The sequence below is a fragment of the Carcharhinus amblyrhynchos genome, chromosome 10, assembly GCF_965287045.1.
Source record: "Carcharhinus amblyrhynchos chromosome 10, sCarAmb.v2.hapA, whole genome shotgun sequence".
Lineage (NCBI taxonomy): Eukaryota > Metazoa > Chordata > Chondrichthyes > Carcharhiniformes > Carcharhinidae > Carcharhinus > Carcharhinus amblyrhynchos.
Window position 1 is genome coordinate 56,917,692 of NC_137333.1, and position 23,658 is coordinate 56,941,349.

At 43.2% G+C, this 23,658-nt stretch overlaps 1 protein-coding gene across 5 annotated transcripts in view; it reads left to right on the forward strand.

The window, feature by feature from the left end:
• The first annotated feature begins 10,176 nt into the window (after positions 1–10,176).
• tenm4 (teneurin transmembrane protein 4) overlaps positions 10,177–23,658 on the forward strand; it is a 582,746-nt gene continuing 569,264 nt past the window's right edge. For all 5 annotated transcript variants that reach the window (XM_080197086.1, XM_080197087.1, XM_080197090.1 and 2 more), the window contains exon 1: positions 10,177–10,230. The gene's annotated coding sequence lies outside the window, so the exon portion shown is untranslated. The remainder of the gene's footprint in view (positions 10,231–23,658) is intronic.

Here is a 23,658-nt window from a genome sequence, read left to right on the forward strand (position 1 = left end):
ATGTTAGCGCATTTTTTTTACAGACTGGTTCTCTTTATTCCATCCCAGGTAACTAACATCTGCATGTAACCCATCTAGCTTCACCCCACAATGCCAGGAAGTTTTTGAATTGCTCTGGTACAGACTTCTGTGGACAAATGAGGCATCATGGATATTTTAGGATTGAAGCATATTCACTGCTGTCATCTACTATGGTGTGGAGCTGGTTTGACTCAAGTGGCAGTCACTCTTGGAGCAATGCTTTGGAGAAAGATTAAAAATGCAGCCATTAAGTGGTGTAATATTCAGTATAACCCTGCTTCCTGTTTGAATGTTGAGCCTCTCAAAGATGACGAACTCCCAGACCAGCCTTTGGCCATTGGTTTATGAAGGAAAGGACAAGCAGGATCCCAGTCAGAGAGGCCAGGGTCTGAGGGGTTTTATTCATCCCAACAGGTGAAACCTCATTTTACATTTCACTTCAATTTTATTGCGTTTTCCTCATCTTGCGCTTTCTAATGCTTTTGGTATCTCAACACTGGGCTGTGTGCTTACACTGTGTGGATACAAAATGCTTGGAAACAATAATTTCAAATAAGATGTCTTCACACAATTGGACTCTATTCTATAGCAAACTTGTTCTAAAGAATTAAGGTTCATACTACTTTCGCTTTCGGAAAGCATATTTAAAAGTTTATTTAAAGTGGGAAGCAATGGAATTTGAGTTTAGAGATTTCGGACCCGATTTTCCCATCCAGACGCACATGTTTTTTGCACATCAGGTTGGGAGATGCCCATTTTGTGGGAATCGTGCACGCGTCAGGAATGTGCGACTCCCACAGCCAGAGAGCAGGTGCAGTCAGGAAGACAGGTAAGTGATTTAAATCTGTTTTTAACGTATTCTAAATCTCATTAACACAGCACAGAATTCTTCAGGCCTGATCGCATATGCCAACCCATCAGGAGTATTTCACTCCAGTGGGATTTAGAGTACCTCCCTACTTGCGGTGAACTAGCGGGAGACCCCATCAGAGTGAAAGGAGGTAATTGGGGCCGTCTACGGGGTCGGGCAGTGTGGGGGAAACTGGTGCCCCCGGGCATGGACACCCTGGAAATGTCAACCTGTGCCCTCAGCATTGCCCAAAGGGCAAATTGCCCATGCCAGGGGGCACCTTGACACGATCCACCAGGCATCAGGCAGGGCCACGGTGACATGTCCCAGTGGGCGGAGCCAAGGGGATTGGGCCTATTGTGGGTGGGGCCTATGGCACTATTGGTGGGGGTGAAGGATCCCATTGCCAGTCTGCAGATAGGACCAGTTGGGGTTGGAGGGAGGCCAGCGATCGGGGCAGGCTGGGGGGACATGGGATGGTGTGATGGAGGAGATCAACAGTGACAACCCTCCCGCTAGGGGCTGCAGGGGGTTGTCACTGTTGGGGCGGTGGGGGGGGGGTGCGGGGGCAGAGGCGGAGGCGGAAGATGGCTGGAAATTGTAGCACTCCAGGACGGGGGTAGGGGGGAGCTCGAAGCTGGGCTGGGAATGCTTGTGTGATCGGGCCATGGAGGGGGGAGGGGGCGGTGGGGGATGCTACAGAGGCAGCACTGCAAGGGTCCCGGGCTGGCCAGCAAACTACAGTCTGATAGTTTGGGGCCATGGTGTATGCGCAGATTTCTGGTACTGTCAGACTCTGGTGCAATTAAGACCCACCATCTGAGCTTTTAATGATATTTACAGTTGTCACCTCTGCGTTATACAGAGTGTGAGACGTTCGAGTCTGAACTCCCACTGAAGAAACAATCATGAATTACACCATTTTTCTCGCCAATTCAGCACTTAGAATTTTTTGGGGAGAAGCAGGCCCTTTATATTTTTAACACAATATAGAAAGGATTTTAACTGTTTTCAAAAACCTGTTTTTTGTTTTGCACTTTAAATTCCAGCCCGACGACAATTTACTCACATAAGCACAGGTCCACCAACACAAATTAATCTTTAGGAAGCTTTTCAACTATTTACAAATGTTTACATCATCACATTTAGTAATATTAATTAGAAATGTAAAATACTGATCTGAGTAGACAACTTCCATTAATCCTTGAGAGGTGAACATAGGCTGAAATAGGACCAATAACTATTTAGCATTTTAAATGCAACTGGCATTGGGGGCGGGGCATGATGTCATTGGGGGGAGAGCAACAGCATGTGGAGGGGGGAGTGACATCATTGGGAATGGGGCGTGACAGCCCTGGGGGAGTGATGGTGTTGGTAGTGGGGAATAAAAACATTGTGGGGGGGACTGACAGCATTGGGAGTGGAGAAGACACCATTGTGGAGGCGGGGCATGGAGGTAGAAATAAAGGTGAGCGCAGGGCCCCACAAAGTGCAAGTCTGCCACTGTGTACATGGGTTACCTAGATCTAAATATACTCAATCCTCTTTACATATTAAACACATCTATCATAACCCTCAAGGGAAAAAGCTCACCCACTAAAACATTAAGATCTCCTTCTCTGAAAATGTTCCCAGTTCGCTTATAATCCACATCAATCTTCTCTGCTAAATTCTATCTTACAATTTCCTGTATTGATTTGGATCCACCACTTGTCTCCCTGTTGCATTCGCCAAAATCCTTTTGAACCTATTAGCATGAATAATCATCATTTGCCATTGCCCCTAATTTGATCTTGATTGTAAATTTGACATAATTCCTTTCTCTAAGCCATTTTAAAAAAATATATAAACAGCAGTGGTCCCAACACTGAATCCTGTAGCACTCTGACAACCAGCAAGCCACCAATCTATTCAGGTGCAGTAGCTAACCCTGTGCTAAAACAGCTTGGTCTCAGGCCCAATACAAATTGAATCTTGGGCTTCATTAAATCTGGCCCAGTGATGTGCATTGACTTGCTGTACATTCCTGGACATTAATGTTGGGGAGCATAACTCAAATAAATGCTGGCGTACCAGTGATGTCATGTTCCAGGAATGAATTTTTAATAATGTCTTCAGGCCAGTCTTGGAAGAGGGTTTTGCACAGGGATTGCAGTGGACTGTGGTGGTTTTTAAACTCCTTTACATCTCCCCCAGACTATAACCTCACCAAGCCATTGTTTCCTTGTCTCCCACAGCTTCAAAATGATAGTTCTTCCACTCTCTTCAACTTACTTCTACCTCCTTCCCAAGACCTATAAACAGGACATCGCTGGTAGACCTATCCTTTCAGTCTGTTCCTCCTCCACTGAACCAATTTTTTTCTAACTTAACTCTATGTCAAGTTTCTTCCTACCTACATTTTTGAATCTTCTGATGCCCTCCGTCACTTTAAAAGTTTCCAATTTCCTGGTCCTAATTGTCTCCTGTTTATCGTGGATGTCAAATCTCTCTACGCCTCCAATTCCCACCAGGATGGTCTTCCTTGAACGGGCCCAACCAGTTTCCATTCACCAGCTCCCTCCTCTGTCTGGTTCAACTTGTTCTTTTATTGAACAATTCTTCCTTTAACTCATCTCACCTCTTCCATAAAAAGGTGTTGCTACGGGTACCCAAATAGGTGCTAGTTATGTCTGCACTTTTATCGGGTTTGTCGAACATTTCTTGTTCCTGTCCTATTGTAGTCCCATCCCTGAACCTTTTTTCCAGTACAGTGCTGTGTCCAGATCTCGCATGAATTGGGAAACTTCATAAACATTGCTTCCATTTTCCCCCTTTCTCTCAGTTTCATCCAGTCCATCTCTGACTTTTCCCTTCCTTGATTTCTCTGTCTCCATTAGTGGCAATAGATCATTGACTGATGTTCATTATAAGCCATTGACTCCCACAGCTACATCATAATCACTTTCTCACACCCTACATCCAGTAAGGATAAATTCCATTCTGTCAGTTCTTCCACCTACATTGCATCTGTTTTGATGATGTAATCTTCCACAACAGTGCTTCGAAGATATATTTTTTCCTCAATTGAGGAGTCCCTGCCACCCCTCGCCCTGATCCTTGTGGCTGACAAAGCTCTTGATTATGGGTGTCACATTTCCTTTGCATTTCCTCTTGCCCCTTCCCCTCTCTTCCAGAGTCAGGGTGCTCTTAACCTCACCTTCCATCCCACCAGAATCTGTATTCAATGGATCATTTTCCACCACTTCTTTCCACTGCTAGTATGATGCCACCATCAAACACACATTCTCTCCCCTCCTCAGCATTTCAAAGGGATCATCACAACATCCTAATCCACTCCTCCATCGCTCGCAACACCCTAAACCCTCCCGATGGCACCTTTCAGAAGATCATAAACGTCATCAAATCCCTACAGTGCAAAAGCAGGCATTTCAGCCCATTAAATTTATACCAACTCACAGATGAAGCATCCCACCTAGACCCTATCCACATAATCCCACATATTTATCCGGCTAATCCTTCTAATTTACACATTTTGGGATTGTAAGGGGGAATTTAGCATAGGCAATTAACCGAACCTGTACATTTTTGGAGTGTGGGAGGAAACTGGAGCACTTGGAGGAAACCCACGCAGACATGAGAAGAACATGCAAAGTCCACATAGATGGTCACCCAAGGCCAGAATTGAACCCAGGTCCCTGGCACTGTGAGGCAGCAGTGCTAACCAAGTGCTAACACTGTGCCACCGTGCCACCCATGCAGGAGAGGTAATACCTGTCATTTTACCACCTCTTTCCTTACTGCCTAAGGCCCAAACGCTAATTTCAGGTTAAGCAGCGATTGATGCGTCCATCATTCAATCCAAAGTATTGTATCCTCTGCTCAAGATGTGAAAGCGCAGATTGGGTAACTGTTTTTGCAGAATACCTCCACTCAATTGTAGCATGCTGCTGTGCAGAAGGACCGAGATGTCTTTGTGCATGAATCGCAAAACATTGGTTTGTAGGTGCAGGTAATTAAGAAGACAAATGGAATTTTGTCCTTTGTTGCCAGAGGGATAGAATTTAAAAACAGGGAAGTTGTGCTGCAGCTGTATAAGGTGCTGGTGAAACTACACCTGGAGTACTGTGGACAGTGTTAGTCTCCTTACTTGAGAAAGGATGTATTGGCACTGGAGGGGATGCAGAGGAGATTCACTAGGTTGATTCCAGAGTTGAGAGGGTTGGCTTATGGGGAGAGACTGAGTAGACTGGGGCTGTACTCATGGGAATTCAGAAGAATAAGGGGAGATGTGATAGAAACATATACGATTATGAAGGAAATAGATAAGATAGAAGCACAGAGGTTGTTTCCACTGGCAGGTGAAACCAGAACTAGGGGGCATAGCCTCAAAATAAGGGGGAGCAGATTTAGGACTGAGTTGAGGAGGAACCTCTTCAACCAAAGGGTTATGAATCTGTAAAATTGCCTGCCCAGTGAAGCAGTTGAGGCTACTTTGTTGAATGTTTTAAAGCAAAGATAGATAGATTTTGAACAGTAAAGGAATTAAGGGTTATGGTGAGCAGACAGGTAAGTGGAGCTCAGTCCACAAAAAGATCAGCCATGACCTTATTGAATGGCAAAGCAAGCTCAAGGGCCCAGGTGGCCTACTCCTACTCCTATGTTCCCACGTAAATTGCAACCTTGTCATATTAAGTTTCCACTTTGCTCTCATGCTGATATTTCTTTCTTTGGCCTCCTGTGAGGTTCAACCGAAGCTTAAGGAACAGCACATGTGGTGATTGTCCCTTTAAGAATCTATCTGCAGAGTAGGGGGGGGGTCACATGACCCAGGGAACAATTCAGGGAGCAGAGTGAGGGACCACCCTGGTGACAGCGGGCTTCTGTTCCAGAACTTTCTCAGGCGCTGACTGCTGCTAAGAGGCTGCAAACCTCTGTATAGCCTTTACCTGTAAATAAACATGTTGTTTTTCCCTCAACTGGTGAACACAAATTATTAAAGACCTCATCTTTCACTTTGGGACAGCCTTCCAGACTCATCATCGAGTTCAATAATTTCAGACCATAATCTGTGCTCCAATTTGTTTCCTGCACTTGTTTTCTTTTTTTTTAATCTAATTAGCAACGTACCACTCTAGCCTTATATTTTATTGCATCACCATTCCCTTTGGTCCTGAAGGCTAATTCTTCCATCCTTTAATTTCTCTTTACCTTCATGTTATTACAGATTTTCCTTTTATCCTTGTCTCGCTCACTCCTTGCTCAAAGCCAATTACATCTTTTACTTTTCCCAGTTCCGATGAAAGGTTACAAACCCAACATGTGAAATCTGTTTCTCTCCACAGATGCTTCCATAACCTTCAAAGTTCTTCCCACATATTCTTTTTTTATTTGTGCTTTTTTTGAAAACAATGTGTCTTCCATTTGTCCTGACACTTAAAAATGAATTGTTTGCATTTAGCTCCGTGACCAACACCTGCACACGTTGGGCTTAGACAGTCCCACTGCTAATTTCCTAAGCTTTGCTTCCATGTTACACCTGAAGAACGGCACATTACAAACTCTGTTCTACGTCACTGTCTTTCCCATATCTACTTGGTCATTCATCTCCTCAAAGAAATTCAAAAGGTTAGTCAAGCATAACTTCCTACTCCTTCATCATGCTGCTTTGAATTAATTGGTATTCCTCAGGAATCTCCCTTATATTATCCTTCTAACATGAAAGTACAAAATGTTTGGATAGGGAAAAGCCAGCTGTTCCCTCAATCCTACCTCACTCTCACAGTAGGTGAAGAATAATAAAGACAGACTTGCAATTATATAGAACCTTTCAAGACCACAGGAAGTCCCAAAGCATTTTACAGCCAATGAAAGATATACAATAGTCATTGGATCCCTAACAGTGCAGAATGAGGCCATTAGGCCCATCGAGCCTGCACCGACAACTAAAGCACCAGATCCTATCCCCATAAACCCACATATTTACACTGCTAATTCCTCTGACACTAATGGGCAATTTAGCATGGCCAATCCACCTAACTCGCACACCTTTGGATGATGGAAGGAAACCAGAGCACCCACATGAAATCAGCAGAGACACAGGAAAAATGTGCTGACTCCACACAGTCACCCAAAGCTAGAATTGAACACAGGTCCCTGGTGCTGTGAGGCAGCAATGCTAACCACTGCTAACCAGGTGCTAACCATTGTGCCACTGTGCCACCCATGCAGGAGAGGTAATACTTGCCATTTTTAATCGCCTCTTTCCTCACTGTCCAAGGCCCAAGCACTAATTTCAGGTTAAGCAGTGATTGACATGTCCAATCTGCTGTTTGTCAGACCGTGCTGTGCACAATATGATAATGACCAGACGGTGATGTCTTAGTGATGTTGACTGGGGAAGTAAGTATTGTCCGGCACACTGAGAATAACTCCCCTGCTTGTCTTGAAAACAATATAATAGGAATTTTTCCAAATCTCACCTGGAAGATGGCATCCACAACAATGCAGCATTCCCACGGGGAAGTGGAACTTCAACACACAACCTTCTGACTCCGAGGCGAGAGTGATTCCATCAAAATCACAGCTGAAACTGTTCCTCCACAGATCCCTTCCACAGTGGAACTAGGTCCTTAAGTCAAGGTTACGGGCGGGATTTTACGGCTTCACTCGAGTGAGACCAGAAATTCCCGCCCAGGGTTAACAGATTTTTCCATTGTCGGATCCTCGTCCATGCCGATTCCGTGGTGGGCAAAGTGGTAGAGTTCCGGCCTACATAGTTCTTATTTATGCAACAGAATCGTTGTAATAGTGAGCATGCTTGACACAGGCCTGCTATCACATCACTTACCTGCCACTCTAAGCTAAAAGAATCAGAGCTATTTACAACAAGGTATCAGCCTCTTTAAGGCAGGAAGGCCAGTTCTGGTTCTAGATTAGCTTCTCAGCCATAGCTGCTGATAGACCCTTGTGTTTACACAAGTAATGGAAGATAAATCTTCTTGTGCTGTTGTAACCTCAAAATTCACTTGTCAGATTCTTAAAAGCATAAAATTCAGTTCAATGTTAACAGTATTTCGTTTCTTTCACTCCAGTAGTCATCTGATAGAGAACAGGATCAGCAAGAATATCTCATGGCAATCCTGTGACCTTGCTGCCAATGTAGAGTGAGCTCAGGTATTAAATGAAAGCACAGTGATGTTGTCCTGTCTTCGCTGGAGTTTCGGCTGCAGTGTTTTATCCAGTCAAATTACTTTCGCTTTTCTGAGGATTAATACTCGTATTAAAAGAAATCAAGTAACGCCGATGGCATTTGCACAAAAAAGAAGCATTAGTGAGGATAAGTATCAGATGGACAGCTGCAGATTACTGTGTTTACACAGTTGGCAAACATTTTCTTCGCTTTTTTTCCCTCTGCTAGACGAAGATCTCAACTCCCCGCCCTCCAAAAACATAAATGAAGAATTACATCTAGATTTGAAAAGAGGAATTTCCGGCACATTGAACTAAACAACTTCATCAAGGCTTTTATCATAGTAAGAAGCAAAGACTCATTCTGGAATCTCTTAGATTGACAGTGGATTTCAGGACGGAATAAATTAAGCACAGAAGCAGCTTTGAAAAGAGTATGGTTGAAAAAAAAGTCACCGATTGTCCCCTCTACCCTCACCCCCACCTCGTTCTTTTCTCTAATGATTTCCAACCCCTCTCTCTCACACACACGCTGAAGGATCGGATCCAAATCCCACGTTAACTGAAGCTATTCTCCAATTCAGGCCAGTAGTTTTACATTTGAAAGAATGTTTAACTTTTCACTCCGGTATTCACAGACAGCCCCAGAAACCTTAAGCCTGGTCGAGATTAGCTGGGAAGATAATACATGGATCACAGAGAGCTTTGGTTAGTTTAATTCCTGGCCATAATGCTACAGAGTGGGGGGAGTCGACCATAGCTTCTGATTGCCGTTCACCTGCTTCGTTTTTGTTGCGATGAAAGGCTGGAGATTTTTAAACTGTTTAAATGTGTCTCGAGGTGTTTTCCATATTCAATCTAGATCAATAAAAAAGAGGGGAAAAAAGATTTTCTTGGGAAGTTTATACCAACCTGTGCCCAACAAAGAGGCGGCAACTCAATTAAAAAAAACATAAGTACCAGGCTAGTCTCTACTTTTAAAAGCTCCACCATGCAAGGCATTTAGAGGCAAACTATCCAGTCATAAACGATGCGATGCAGATACACAGACTGTGCGTGGCGGAGCTCTTTCCAGAGCTGTCGAGGATATATTCACTTCCAGATTGACTTTTTAAAGGGTGATGTTCTCGGGAAAAAGCCATTCTTAAAAGAAAAGGAGACCTCAGCTGCGGGTCTACCGAACTGCACAGCCCGAGTAACCAGGCACAGCAATGGATGTTAAACCTAATGTAGTGTGACCTTTCACAACACAACTATTTTCCCCATGGTTTATAATTCAGCTTTAACAACGTGCGGGAACAGATGTGATTGTTAACACAGGCTTTCGAGGGCTGGGCTCACCTTCACGGGCACAAAGTGCCCTGTAGGAAATTTCAGTATCCCTTTTAATCAACCTTCACATAAAGATGCCGAATAGGTCTGAAGTGACAAATGGATGATAAACAACTGGGAGCAGTATGATTTTTGTTGAAAGGTTAACACTGAGACAGAAGTATGCAATATCAACTCATGAGGTTGATTATGGGATTAATAATGTCACCGAAGCAACAGGACTGATTTCACTGATGTCTTCTGAGACTACTTTTGTGTTTCTTCTTTTGAAACCACAGATTTGCAAAAACTATTCTTCTGAGACTGCTGAGTGTAACACAATAACCATGGAACAGCGGGGTCCTTAAACTACATTAAACCCTGCAATAATTCATTAAACTGCCATCGCTAATACAGCTAATGGGGGAGAGAGAGAGAGAAAAAAAATCAGTGCTAATTTGGCCGGTGTGTCAAGCTTAATGAAATGTTCTTTCCAGAGCGACATTTGTTCCAAGATTGCCTACATGCGAGTCCCCCTCTTCTCTTTCTTGTTTTGGTACAGCCTGAAATTAGACTACATGTGTGCTTGTCATTCTGAGGCATGCGGGGATTGGCTGCTGCTTCCCATTCATTTCGTTAGCGAGTGTATGTATGCGAAGCCTGGATTCAACTGAGTGTTCAGGTTCTGTGTGAGAATCACTTAATGTCTGTAAAAGGATCTGGATCTTCTGCGCGCAGTTGTTGACTGATTTGCTCTTGCTATGAGCACAGTGCATTATTATGTGCAGAAGGACATAAGGGGGAAAAATTCTTATCTACTGCAGGATGGCTGTGGGATAACCAGTGCCTTCAGAATGGTGAGCTGATCAACAGTATTGTCTCTGATCCGAGTAGCTGCAAAGAACACGCTGTGTTATGGTGCCGTATACCGTTACACATTCCTGTGTCAGAGTGATTTATGTGCTTCTTTCTCAAGATGCTCACAATCAAACTAGTGGCAATATCCCAAGTAAAGGTTCACCTGATTTAAAACAAAACTGGGGTAGCATTTTGTATGACATCTCATGCAGGTTTTACTGCAGCGCCTCAACTTGTAATTCTGCACTGTGCCCTCTGAATAGGTCACGAGTCAGAAAGTTAGTGTTTTATAATGGTCCCTTGTTTTGTTGACAAGCTATGTCCTTTTTTTAAAAAAAATAAATTTCAGTGTATCTTTTGCTGTATTGAAGCACCTATGTGGCAGTTCTTAAGCCTTCAGCTAGTAAACAACAGACTGCCATTAAACTCGTCGGTTATGCCCTGTGGCTTGTATGAATGTGAAGTGCTTTATGAAGGAAAAATGCCCACAATTTATGAAGCTATTGGAGAGCAATATTTTGGGCTCAGGCAGCTGTTCGATTGGCAGAATGTGGCTGCTTGGGTAAACATCCATGTTTTGTCACGCATCGTTTTTTTAAATGGATTCAGTATAGATCAATTATTCAGATCCCCACCACCAGCAGCCTGCTGTCATTCTATTCAAGGTCTCGGAGCAAAGTTACTTACTTCATTTTGGCAAAAAGAGAGATGGAGGGGAGGAAAAAAAGAAGAGACAGACTAGAGGGGAGTTTACAGGATTTCTAGGCTTGCTAATGCCTTTGAGCAAAGTCTGATGAGAAAACAAACAATTTATTCTTTTTGTATTCAGTCATGTTGCCTTTTTTCCCCTCTACTGCTAACAGGTTTTAATCTTCTGCTCCTTTGCTTTTGAAGCCAAACATCCACACTGTCTACATGGAACGCAGACATGTATGTTTTGGCATTTTGTGGTGAGCTTAATTACTTGCAGTGAATAATTGTATTTGTATTTCTTGTACGCCCCCCTGATGGACAAAAGGGAAGCTTTAAGGGTCAGGAAGAGCAGGTTTATTACCAAACCCATGCCGGGCAATAAAAAGCCAGCTTTACTGCTGTTGTGAGCTAAGTCTTTGCTATTCCTATTCTCCCAATTAAGACTATATGATTAGACAAGATTGGCTTGTTAGAGAGTTCGTGAGTGTCTGCTTGTTGCTTTGCAACTGTGGAGGCAGAAGTGAAGTGGTCATTAAGTATGTAATGGAATCGTATCTTTTGTGTGTGCATGCCAATTTCTTTTTTGCCTGTGCAGGCTACAGATGACGGGGCAGAGGTGCTGAAGACTCCAGTTTCAGTCACAACTAAAGGTTTTAAGATCTTTTGAAAGGATGGGCACTCAACTAACTAGTCCATTGCATGAAGAAAAAAGCTAGATCGCTATACATGTTTTGTAAAAACAAAAAAAAGAGCATAATGTGTGAATCTTATTGCCTTCCCACCCCATGAAAGGAAGGTCTGTTCCCTTCTGATCCTGCCCTCCTTAACATCTCAAAGCTTGAGTGCCTCTGCTGATGAAGTACTTGCCTCTCTGCTCTCCTTTTGAGCTACTCCGGCGACTTGTAAAAACTGAAAAGAAATGGTAATCGCAATTAATTGGAAAATTCTTGTTTTACTGTAGGTTTTCTTTCTCTGAGAAGTTATATATGCTTATTTCATCAAGAGCATTACTTTGATGCTCCTGTGTGTTGAAAAGATCTATTCAGCTGAACTATCATAATGCACGGTAATCAGATTTGAGAATATCAGTTCTGTTCAGAACTCTATAATAGAGTTGAGGGAAGAGACACAAGCTTTCAGACAGCTTGGCACTAACGCCTATCATCCATGGGAGGGAAGTGACAGTGGATTCCAGCTCACATTTAGATACTTCACATAGTGTAGAAAGCGTACCTTTTGATCAGACAGGTTGACGTCAACTGACTGGCAACTCAAATTTTACATGAAATAAGCAGTCATTATCAGTGATTGGAGTGTGTTGTGGAAATAAGGAGAAAAATAGCTTTTGAATGTGTCTTACAAATCTCTAGATTCAGAATTAAGATGCTTCCCTGTTTTGTGTACAGAGGCTATTATAGAGCAGTGCCTGTTGAATGCAAACATATTTTTGGGAATAGATCTGTAAGTCGTTATTATATTGGTGATTATTTATTGCAAAATAAGGTCTGTTTGAAAAAGTCTTGAGTGTAGTCAAAGGAAGAAAATCCATTGTGTTGATGTTATACTGATCAGCAACACTAGATATGTATTCACTGTTGGTGCCTCCCAGTGGTTTTAAAAAATCGCATCATTAATAGCCAAGAAGTACAGGATTTGGTGCAGAAATTTCTAATTGCAGAGTGGCGTTAGCCAGCAGACATCTCGCTACATTGACAGCACCTGTATTTACTTTATTTGAGTTGATTTTCAAACACAACTCAAAATAAATGTGCCAGAATATTTGGATGTAAGTCTCACCTCACATCTAAACACAATGCAGAATAAACGTCATGCCAAAAATAACATGCAGTTGGTTTGCTGTTTTTTTAAAGTTTGAGATAACATGTCTTAGAATTCTCTTATCTTTCCATAATCTGATTTCCTTTTCTCTAATATCATCTTCTGGAAATGGTAACTCCTACCGAGAAGTGGTCTCATTGATGACCATGAATTATGAGTCTGAATAGTTTGCATTGACGGGTAATTTGGTCTTTCAGGATAATGTTGCGCCTAACCCTTGATTCTAAATAGGAAGTCTGGCTAATGTTTTCTTCCTCAGCCAAGGATTTTAAAATCAAATTTAGTGGCCCACACCCACCTCAAATGAGGTGTGTTAAGTAAAGACCTGGAATAATAAAATGATTTCACACTGTACAATACTAATTGGTTTATTTATTTTCTGAATCACGAGAAGTGGGATCCTTGAATTTGACCGCTGGTGTACATCACTGTACTTGGAGCTACAAAATAAACTGTTACTTCTTCTGATTGGAAATTTTAAGTTGGTCATTTTTTATAGTCCTAAACAGAATGAAAATGGTAATAAGATTAATTTCAATGTAATTAATGCAATATATTTACATTAGAGCTGATTTCAGCTTTGAATAAAAACATGATAAAATTAAACAAAGACCCTCTTAAATGACGTGCTCCCCTTTATCCTTCTTTGTGCCCTTTTCAAATACGTTTTTCATCTTCTCAAATAAAGAATGGGGGAGGGGTGGGCATGTTGGGTGGGGGGGAAAATGCCAAAGAGGGAAGGTTTTAAAAATGACAGAAAAACTAGGGCCATGTATTTCTATACCAGTAGTGTAAAAATGGACATGGGAATAAAATAGCCTTCACTGCCTTGTACCTTTTTGATAAAGTCAATGAGTAAAGACAATATAGATACGAAAATTTACAGGTTAGTGCTAGGTGTTCAATTAAGTCACTGCATCGTGATTCATAAGTGTGGGCTGTAACAACCCTGTCCTTTTATCTGAAAATAAAAACATGCATCACAGTTTAAAGATAAAAGCTCACAGAATGAATTGTACCACAGCTTGTCATTCATTTTCACAAATGATCTTTTTTTGCGAAGTGCCAGTGTCTATAAGCTGCTGTTCTCCTGATAAGGTTCGTGAGGTCTCCATCACTATATTGAATTATTCTGTCCTATACAGGAAAAGAGATGAGGAAAAAATGTATTGCCAGTTGGGAAATATTGGCCATAACATTATCTTGAAGAAAATCTATCCCATTAAGAGATGCAAACTTAACAGTAAATCAAAGGCATAAAGAAATAGTTTATAGCTTCTAGGTATTTCTCTTACTGTTGGATATATTTTCTTTGTTAATTGGTCCAAATAGTCAGTACCAATTGTAAAGAGAGCAGATGCTTCATAAAATTGACCTTAGTGGTTGCCAAGGATGAAGCAAGTTTGGAAAAGATAACAAGCATGTTAATGAGTATATTGCAATGTTTTTGGCTAATATTTCTGTCATAGCTGAATAGATAGAGGTATGTGAAAATGGAGAGACATGTGAGACTGGTAGCATTGATACATGTGAGAGGGTGTGACAGAGTCTATGTAAATTTAAGCAAGAGTTATGATTGCTGATGGGTGGGTGATGGAGGTGTGCCTTGAGCATTCAGAGAATTCAGTTGTGTGATAGATAGGAATGGCCTTTTGAAGATGCATTCATTGACTTTGATCACCCATGTAATGTAACTGAGTCTTTCCCAGCACAGGTCTTTGAGGCCAGAAAATGGGAATTACCCTCCCTTGCTAATGGCTCCCATTCCTTTCTTGGGCTTTTAGGCCTGCAAAGCCATCCTGATATTTGCAGTGCTTCTATTGCATGAGTGGAGCTCTCTTAAGAGGGAAAAGCTGCCTTTAAGAAGTTTAGACAAGCAGTGCACCATGTATCGTGCACCATGTATCATGCACCACACACGCTCCTGAACATCCTGCTTTGGATGTAGCCGTTCAGTGGCACATATAATACTGGATGACACACTACAACCGGTTAATACAAAGTGTATGTGCTGTTTGCTTGAATAGAACCACATAGGAAGTAAAATTTCAAGTGGGCAGCACGGCAGCACACTGGTTATCATTGCTGCCTTTCAGTGCCAGGGACCTGGGTTCAATTCCAGCCTCAGGTGATTGTGTGGAGTCTGCAGTAATCCCTGTGCCTGGAAGTGGGCTTTATGGAAGTTTTCTCCTGTAATGTTCGATAATTTTACTGAACTGAACATAAATGGAACATTCCTATTCATGTCATGTCCTGTGTGTTCTGCTTGAAGCAAGGTCCTTGGCTCATTGTCTGTTGATGCTTCATCTTGAGTTGTTTTCTCAGCCATTTTTCTCAGTGATAGTTTTCCATTGTCTTCCACTTGCAGCTGTAGTAAAGGCAGGTAAGTCTTAAGAAGATCTCAGCCAGAATGGGGCTGAACCCATCCTGTTGGCATTGATCTGAACCACGCGCTAGTCATCTAGCCAGCTGAGGCTAATCAGCTCCCAGCATTTAGAGGAGACATGGAATAATCTCCTCAACTGCCATTTTCCTTACATAAAATTTGAACTGGCTCTGGTTTTGAAATTTTTAACTGACAATCCAAATCAATGGTGCCTATCTAACTCAATGATATTGAGTACACTCAAAATGATTAGCTACTAGTTATGTATTGCATTTTTTTTGAGTCGCTGGGGCCCTATATTTCCCATCTGTCCTTGGCAATGCCTTAGCCAATATGAGTTGTTTTGCCAACCAACCTTCACCCTTTCCTCCAGTATAAATTGCTGAGATCTTTTGAAATTTGGCATTCTTGCATTTGTCCTAATGAGTGCAAGATGAAAAGCCTCAGCTTTTTCAGCAATGCTTACTTTCTGTACTATCTTTTTTGGGTGAGACAGAGTTGTCCAAGTGTTCTCAATTTTTCTTGGTATTCTGTAGGTTATTAATCTTTGAATAGTAGATGTTTGTGTGATCCAGAACTGGTGTAGTAATGAGATGTGACCAATCCCCTGATACTCTAGATAAAGTCTGCAGGTAGATCTTGAGTGACATTTTTATTCCAGTGGAATCCAGCTTAACATTCATACCTCCTTATTGTGACATTTGTATACACACGTGGTGAAGATTGCTGTTTTGTTGCTTAAAAACTCTGAAAGATGAAAGAAATTCTGCAGAATTGCTGTTCCAACAGCAGTAAAGAGAATAACAACACCTGCTGGTGAAATAAAAAAACATTATTTTTCAGTTCATCAAGAAAATGCAAACATCTGGTTCTGCAAGCATTGCTAAATACAATTCCCTTTCTGGAAAGCTTGCTTTCACTTGGTAATATATTGGTTGGAACATATCAATTGTTAGAAGATGAGGGGTGATATGCTGCAAAATAATTGTTAATTTCTGTTGTTGGAAAATATATTTTAGTTTGCCTACACCCTGGAAATTTTGGATTGGTCAAATTGGGATAAAATTTTGCTTCACAAGTTTGTTTTTATAGCTGTGGTCATTGCCAGGACAAACCATGTCAACATAAATATCCTTATTCTGTTGAGGGTTTTGGTGCAAGCTTGATTTCTGAATTGTGCCATATAGAATGTTTTGAAATGAACAGGTAAGGCAAAACCTTCGAATTTTAAAATAATTTTGCAGAGCTTGATTTATGGATTTTGATCATGGTTAACAATTTGTGTCTGTGCACAAAAGCCTCCTATAATTAGAATTTCTGTGATACTGCCACCTTCAGAAACTTAGCAGAGAATTGGGCAGCCATGAAAAATTAAACCTTTCACCTTTGGGACTTGGGTTATAATCCAACTCAAACAGATATGATTAAAGTTTCCGAGACTGTTGTGAATTAATTTAGATAGTCTTAGTCTTATTTTAGCTCCTCGTGGGTAGGAGTCCAAGTTGTTCTGATAGTAATTCAACAGTGTTACTCATTGAGATCACATGATGACTGCTGAGGAAATATCAGCATTGTGCAGTCTTCTGAGATTGAAACTATGGAACGCTGCTGGGACAGAAACACAGGAACTTTACTCTGCTTCTAATTGTGCTGCTTCTCATTGTGCTCTGGTTAATGGCCTTGATCTGACACTGTTTCCATTTCTCAGCACTAACATCCTCCATCTTAGTTAAAGAGTTAGAAACAACAGGTACTGCAGCTCCAGTAATTGGCCATTCTAGTCTGAGATCCACTCCAAATCTGGACACCCTGTTTTTCAGATAGCCTGACGTCCGAAGGGGCATATTCATAGAATCATAGAATCCCTACAGTGCAGAAAAAGGCTGTTTGGCCCATCGAGCCTGTACTGACAATCCCACACAGGTCCTATCCTTTAGCCACATGCATTTACCCTGCTTATCTCCCTGACACTAAGGGGCACCTTTGAACTGTTGAAGGAAACCAGAGCACCCAGAAGAAACCCATACAGACACAGGGAGAACATGCAGGCTCCACACAGTCACCCGAGGCTGGAATTGAACCCAGGTCCCTGGCACTGTGAGGCAGCAATGATAACCAGTGTGCTGCCGTGCTGCCCACTTGAAATTTTTGTGACATGATTAGGCTCTGAAACTAGTAACAGCTTATTGTGATATTCAAACTTTTTCCACATCGGTGAAATAATAGTCCCAAGTTACCCATGAGTGTGGAGCTACGTTTTTAGAATATTCATGACATTCCAAAGAATGATGAGTAAGATGTTTATAGAACTTGAATTGTAAAAGTATTATTTGGCTTTTTGAAATTTTGAAAACCAAAAGTGCAATTCCCCAAACCTCTTCTGTGACACTTTGGCTATGGCAAGAAAAGGACCTGTTGCAAAGCACAGAATTGACTCAATTTTTTCTGAATTCTAAAAACAAACAATATTCCTCTGGTTCTTGGATGAAGCCCAGAATATAGTTTATAGCATTAAATCTGTTACAGTTATGAGGTTTATAAGGTGCGTATGTTTTGAGATGATGAGTGGGATTCTCCAGGCTCACGAGCTCTGATTGCGAAGGACCAGAAAATTGGGTGTTGACACAAGAGTGGGTTTTGTGCCGGGTATCAAATCTGTCACGATGCCACCCGCCCCCCGATAGGGTTCCCTTCAATGCATGTTCACATTCACTATAAATGTAATTAGCAGGCATGAAGTCTAATTTGAATACCATTTGCTACTCACCCACCAGTGATCAGCGTCAGGCACGCTCAATGGGTCAAGGAAGCATCACCAACCCCTCACCAGTGAGAGGCATCCTGGCCCCCCACACCACACAGGCATGAGGTTTATCCAACCCAATCCCCACTCAAGTCCGCTCCCCCATCAGGCTGACTACACAGAACCCCTTTCTTCCCAGACACTCCACCCAGTCCCCTCTTCCTAAGCTCACCCCTTTCCCATGAGAACCTCCATAGTCCCTTTTCCCCCAGACCCTCCCCTCACTACTCAGCTCCTCCTCAGGCCACGTGCCTTGGCAGTGCCAGCAGTGAACTGTCCCCTGGCACTTGGACACTGACACCCTGACCCTTGGGGCCCCATGGGGACTCGAAGAGATGGGCAAATGGCCATTGGACATATCTGCTGCTGTCAAACTGCAAAGGATGTGTCCCTTAATGGTCCTGGGGTTGGGTGGGCTGGCGGCAAGGGCTGAACTTGTCATTCATCGCTCGGGTGGGGGTGTCTTGGCTGGGCTGCCCTTTCTATGATGTGGAGATGCCGGCGTTGGACTGGGGTAAACACAATAAGAAGTCTGACAACACCAGGTTTAAGTCCAACTGATTTATTTGATAGTAAACTCACAAGCTTTCAGGGTTTGCCCCTTCGTCAGATGAATGGAGAGTTCTGGCCTCAGGCAGAGCATATAACAGCACAGACAGTTTACCATTACTAATTAGAATGCGAGTCTTTACAACTAAGACCTCTTTAAGACTTGAATAGCAGGTTAGTTGTAAAGCCTCGCATTGTGAGTTTACTATCAAATAAATCGGTTGGACTTAAACCTGGTGTTGTCAGACTTCTTATTGTGTCTACCTTTTCTAGCCCTGGCAAACCTGAAGATCATCCCTGACATGGTGATTTCAGGCAATCCTGTGATCGATATCTGCCTTCCTGCCTGTCAGCTGTGCAAATTCTTAAGTGGCCAGGTCACTTTAGTCTCCGTTCGGCAGCAGAGATTTTCCTCTCTCTGTCAGAGCTGCAGGTGTGACCAGACCCCTTTGAAGTCCTTTGACAGAGAGGAGATGTCAATGTCACTGCAGCAAGGAGGGATTCCATTCTGCACAGCTATGCACTCAGCCCCAATGTATGCACACAGTTTTGATTTGCAGTTGCTGAGGTTTCTTAGCAAGCTGAAATCATTGAAACCCTCTCCATCACACTTGAAGCCTTCAATCTGTAACAAGTTCAATATGCAGTGCTTCGTAAAAGATTCAGCTACCAACTCAATGGATTTTTTATTACCCTTCAGCGACCTATTTTTATTTTTATTTCCCTTCATGGTTGAATGCACCTTAAGTATCCCATTGATCTTGACCACAGTGGTGTCAGAGTCCAAGGCTGATTAACAATCTGTGATTTAACTTCCTCTTTGAGGTGGTTTGCAAATGACAATCATTTTGAGGAAGTCAGGACTATCAATGAGGCTTAGCCTCTGTCAGTATTGTGGTCAGAATCAATGGGGTATTGAGATCAATTCAAGCATAGAGGGAAATTGATATAAACACAGGTGGCTGGAGGATGTTAGAAATCCATTGAGCTGTCAATGGAATCTTTTTCTGAAAGCAGTTCAGGCTGAATTTGTGAAAGGTTAAAGGTTGGGGTGGCACGGTAGCACAGTGGTTAGCACTGTTGCTTCACAGCTCCAGGGCCCTGGGTTTGATTCCCGGCTCGGGTCACTGTCTGTGTGGAGTTTGCACATTCTCCTCATGTCTGCATGGGTTTCTTCTGATTTCCTCCCACAGTCCAAAGATGTGCGAGTGAGGTTGATTGGCCATGCTAAGAAATTGCCCCTTAGTGTCCAGGGATGTGTAGGTTAGAGGGATTAGTGGGTATAATATGTAGGGATATGGGGGTAGGGCCTGGGTGGGATTGTGTTCGGTACAGACTCGATGGGCCGAAGGGTCTCTTTCTGCACTGCAGTGTTCCATGGTACCTTTGTAGCCTCTATGGTTCCATTAGGTGACACAGGGATTAGCGCTGCTGCCGCACAGCATCAGGGACCAAGTTCAAATCCAGTTTTGGGTTACTATCTGTGTGGAATTTACTTGTTCTCCCCATATCTGAGTGGGTTTCCTCTGGGCAGTCTGGTTTTGTATGCCGGTTAGATGGAATGGGCATGCTAAATTGTCCCTTTGTATTCCAAAATGTGTAGATTAGGAGGATAATGGGGTAAATATGAGGTTATGGGGAAAGGGCAGGGGATGATTCTGGATAAAATGTTTTGTTGGAGAGTCAGTGCAGATTTGATGAGCCAAAAGACTCCCTTTTGCACTGTAGGGATTCTATAGATCTCTGATTTGGAATGTAGAGGGTTTTAAAGAATTTAGCTTGCTAGAAAACCTCAGAGACTTCAAATCAAAGCTGTTTGCATACATTGGGGCTGAGTGCACAGCTGTGCAAACTGGACCTCCCCTCCCCCCACCCCAGGTGAAAGTGACATCTCCTCTCTGTCCGAGGACTTCGGAGGGGCCTGCTTTCATCTGCAGCTCTGACAGGGAGAAAGAAAAAACTCTTCTGCAGAATGGAATGCTGCAATGATTTAAAATCCTGCCAGGTAACCAGGAGGGAAAGAGATAAAAGTGACCTGGCCACTTCAGAATTTTCACAGCTGGCAGGCAGGAATGCAGATGTTGATCACTGGGCTGCCTGAAATCACCATGCTTACAACAGGGGGGAAGAAAGGAGCCCTGAGTAGGGGGCCTGAGAGGTGGGGAAAGGAGCCCTGAGTAGGGGGCCTGAGAGGTGGGGAAAGGAGTCCTGAGTAGGGGGCCTGAGAGGCGGGGAAAGGAGCCCTGAGTAGGGGGCCTGAGAGGCGGGGAAAGGAGCCCTGAGTAGGGGGCCTGAGAGGTGGGGAAAGGAGCCCTGAGTAGGGGGCCTGAGAGGTGGGGAAAGGAGTCCTGAGTAGGGGGCCTGAGAGGTGGGGAAAGGAGCCCTGAGTGGGGGGGGCCTGAGAGGTGGGGAAAGGAGCCCTGAGTGGGGGGGGCCTGAGAGGCGGGGAAAGGAGCCCTGAGTGGGGGGGGCCTGAGAGGTGGGGAAAGGAGCCCTGAGTGGGGGGGGCCTGAGAGGTGGGGAAAGGAGCCCTGAGTGGGGGGGGCCTGAGAGGTGGGGAAAGGAGCCCTGAGTGGGGGGGGCCTGAGAGGTGGGGAAAGGAGTCCTGAGTAGGGGGCCTGAGAGGTGGGGAAAGGAGCCCTGAATGGGGGGTCTGAGAAGGGGGGAAGAAAGGAGCCCTGAGTAGGGGGCCTGAGAGGTGGGGAAAGGAGCCCTGAGTAGGGGGCCTGAGAGGTGGGGAAAGGAGCCCTGAGTAGGGGGCCTGAGAGGTGGGGAAAGGAGCCCTGAGTAGGGGGCCTGAGAGGTGGGGAAAGGAGCCCTGAGTGGGGGGGCCTGAGAGGTGGAGTTAGGTCAGGTCACCCTCAGGCCTGTGTTGTGTTGGTGAATGACCCATTATTTGTGGGTGGGGGTGAGGAAGCCCCGCTTTGGGAGTGTTTGGTGCTCCCCTGGAGAGTGGGGGTACTATTTCATTTTTTTGGTGGGGAGGAACCTGTCTCCATGTGTGGAGCTCAGGATGCCCTTTAAGAAGGGCATTCAGGTCTTGGAGCAGCAGGGCAGGCTGGCGGGTTGCTCAAAATGAGCTTATTGGCATCTTCCAGATGAATGAATCCCACCTTAAAGAAGCTGCCAATGGGAGTGGGAAACACAGTTGTTTTCCTGCCGGTGTGGGCACTTGGTTCCTTGTGTCATCCATCCAGCTATTAACTGGAAGCTCAAATTTATTTTTAAAGTTTTCAATCTCTGATGAACAGAACACAATCAACAAATAATTTGAAGTCTGTAAATGGTGATGGATGTGCCTGGCTAACATTTGGTCGTGCTGTGAGGAGTGTAAACAATACCTGTATTTTGTATGGTTGCTCTCATTTAAATATTTGTAATTGAACTAACTACACTAATGTACATATTGGTAATCAATAGGACTTGTTATAACATCCCATCAGTTGGCCTTTATCTGTAACAAGGTGTCACCTCCAGCTATGATCCTAATACGATCTGACTCACCAACTGCTCTAATGCAAAAACACTGTGCCAGCTGTACTGATGAGCCTATTAACAGCTGCACCCTAAAATCCAAACATAAAAGGATTCTATCTCCATTGTTTTTGGTAACATCTACATCTTAAAAATATGTGTTTCAATGCAGGAGCTGGTTATATTTTGTCAAACAGAACAAAACTTCACCTGCACATGTTAGTACACAGCATGTGTAGGGTGGCACAGTGGTTCGGGCTGCTGCCTCTCAGTGCCAGGGACCCAGGTTCAATTGGAGCCTTGGTAATAGTATGGAGTTTGCACATTCTCCTTGTGTCTACATGGGTTTCCTCTAGATGCTCTGGTTTCTTCCCACAGTCCAAAGATGTGGAGGTTAGGTGAATTGACTATTTTAAATGGCTCCTTTAGTGTCACAAGATTTAAGGGGATTAGCAGGGGAACATGTGGGGTTACAAGGATAGCGAGCTGAGCCTGGGCAGGATGATCTGTCGGAGGCCAAAAGGCCTCCTTTGGTATTGTAGGGATTCTCTGATTAATGAATTATTGTCAGTATCACTCTGTATCTTTTCCTTTTAAGGCATCAATTCCACTGAATTTTTTTTTACTGATGCTGGTCACCTTTCAGTACATTCTTTCAGTTGTCATTGTCAGGTATGAGCCTAAGAAGTAAGTTGGGCATCATAACTAAATATCCGCACATAAACTCCATTCAGAAGGGGTCACTAGAGAGGGAGCAATAGCAAAAGCTTGACTTTGCCACATTCGTGCAGGCACATTGAATGGGAGGCAATTTACTGCCAGCCAAGTTGGTGGCAACTGAGTGCAAAACTTCCTGAATTAGCTACTCACTCCCTTTACTAATTGAGCCTTTAGGCAAGATGGATTTGGTGCATATATTTTTCAGACGAATAAGCCGATTCACATTAATTACAACTACAGTTGGATGATTGGGTGGTGCATAGTGCCAGATGGATATAATGATTTTTGACTGCAGCATTAGCAGCCAGTGCTGAGTACTTCTGAAAAATTTTGGGTTTATTCCACTTCGGGTCTGCAAGCATTTTAGAGCACAGGTAAGCTGTTCACGTTCTAAAGAACAGTCTGTGCTTCAGCAGGAAGAACAGATGTGACCCATTTTTAAGTTTTTTTTAAATATTCCACTTTGCAATGGAAAAGCTTGAAGGATCATGCATTTGTAGCCTTTTAAAGGCTTTATTCTGGTGCACTTGTTTCTGTGTATGTGCTGTATGCTGAAAGAATAGGGATCTAAGTATATGCACAGGTAGATGATCATTCATTCATATTACCTGAAAGATTCTTCTTATTTAGTTTTTAGATTTTGTCCCCATAAAGCTTATGAATGTTTATTTCTATGAAGCAGACTGTGTATACATTATGATGAAGCAACAAAGGCACAGCGTAAGTAAACACCGCATCTGGTTTTCTTTATGAAGTTACTGTATTTTCTCATTATATGTCTGCATGACAAAGTGATAGAATGTCGTTGCATGTAGAAGCTGAAAACCTCATTATTATTGCACAATCCAACAATATATTACTACTTTAGTAGAATATAATGCATTTCACCACTGCCTCAGGGCTGTGATTTGGAATCAACTGCAACTTACGTGTGAATGAAAAATGATGTGAAATTATGCTGCA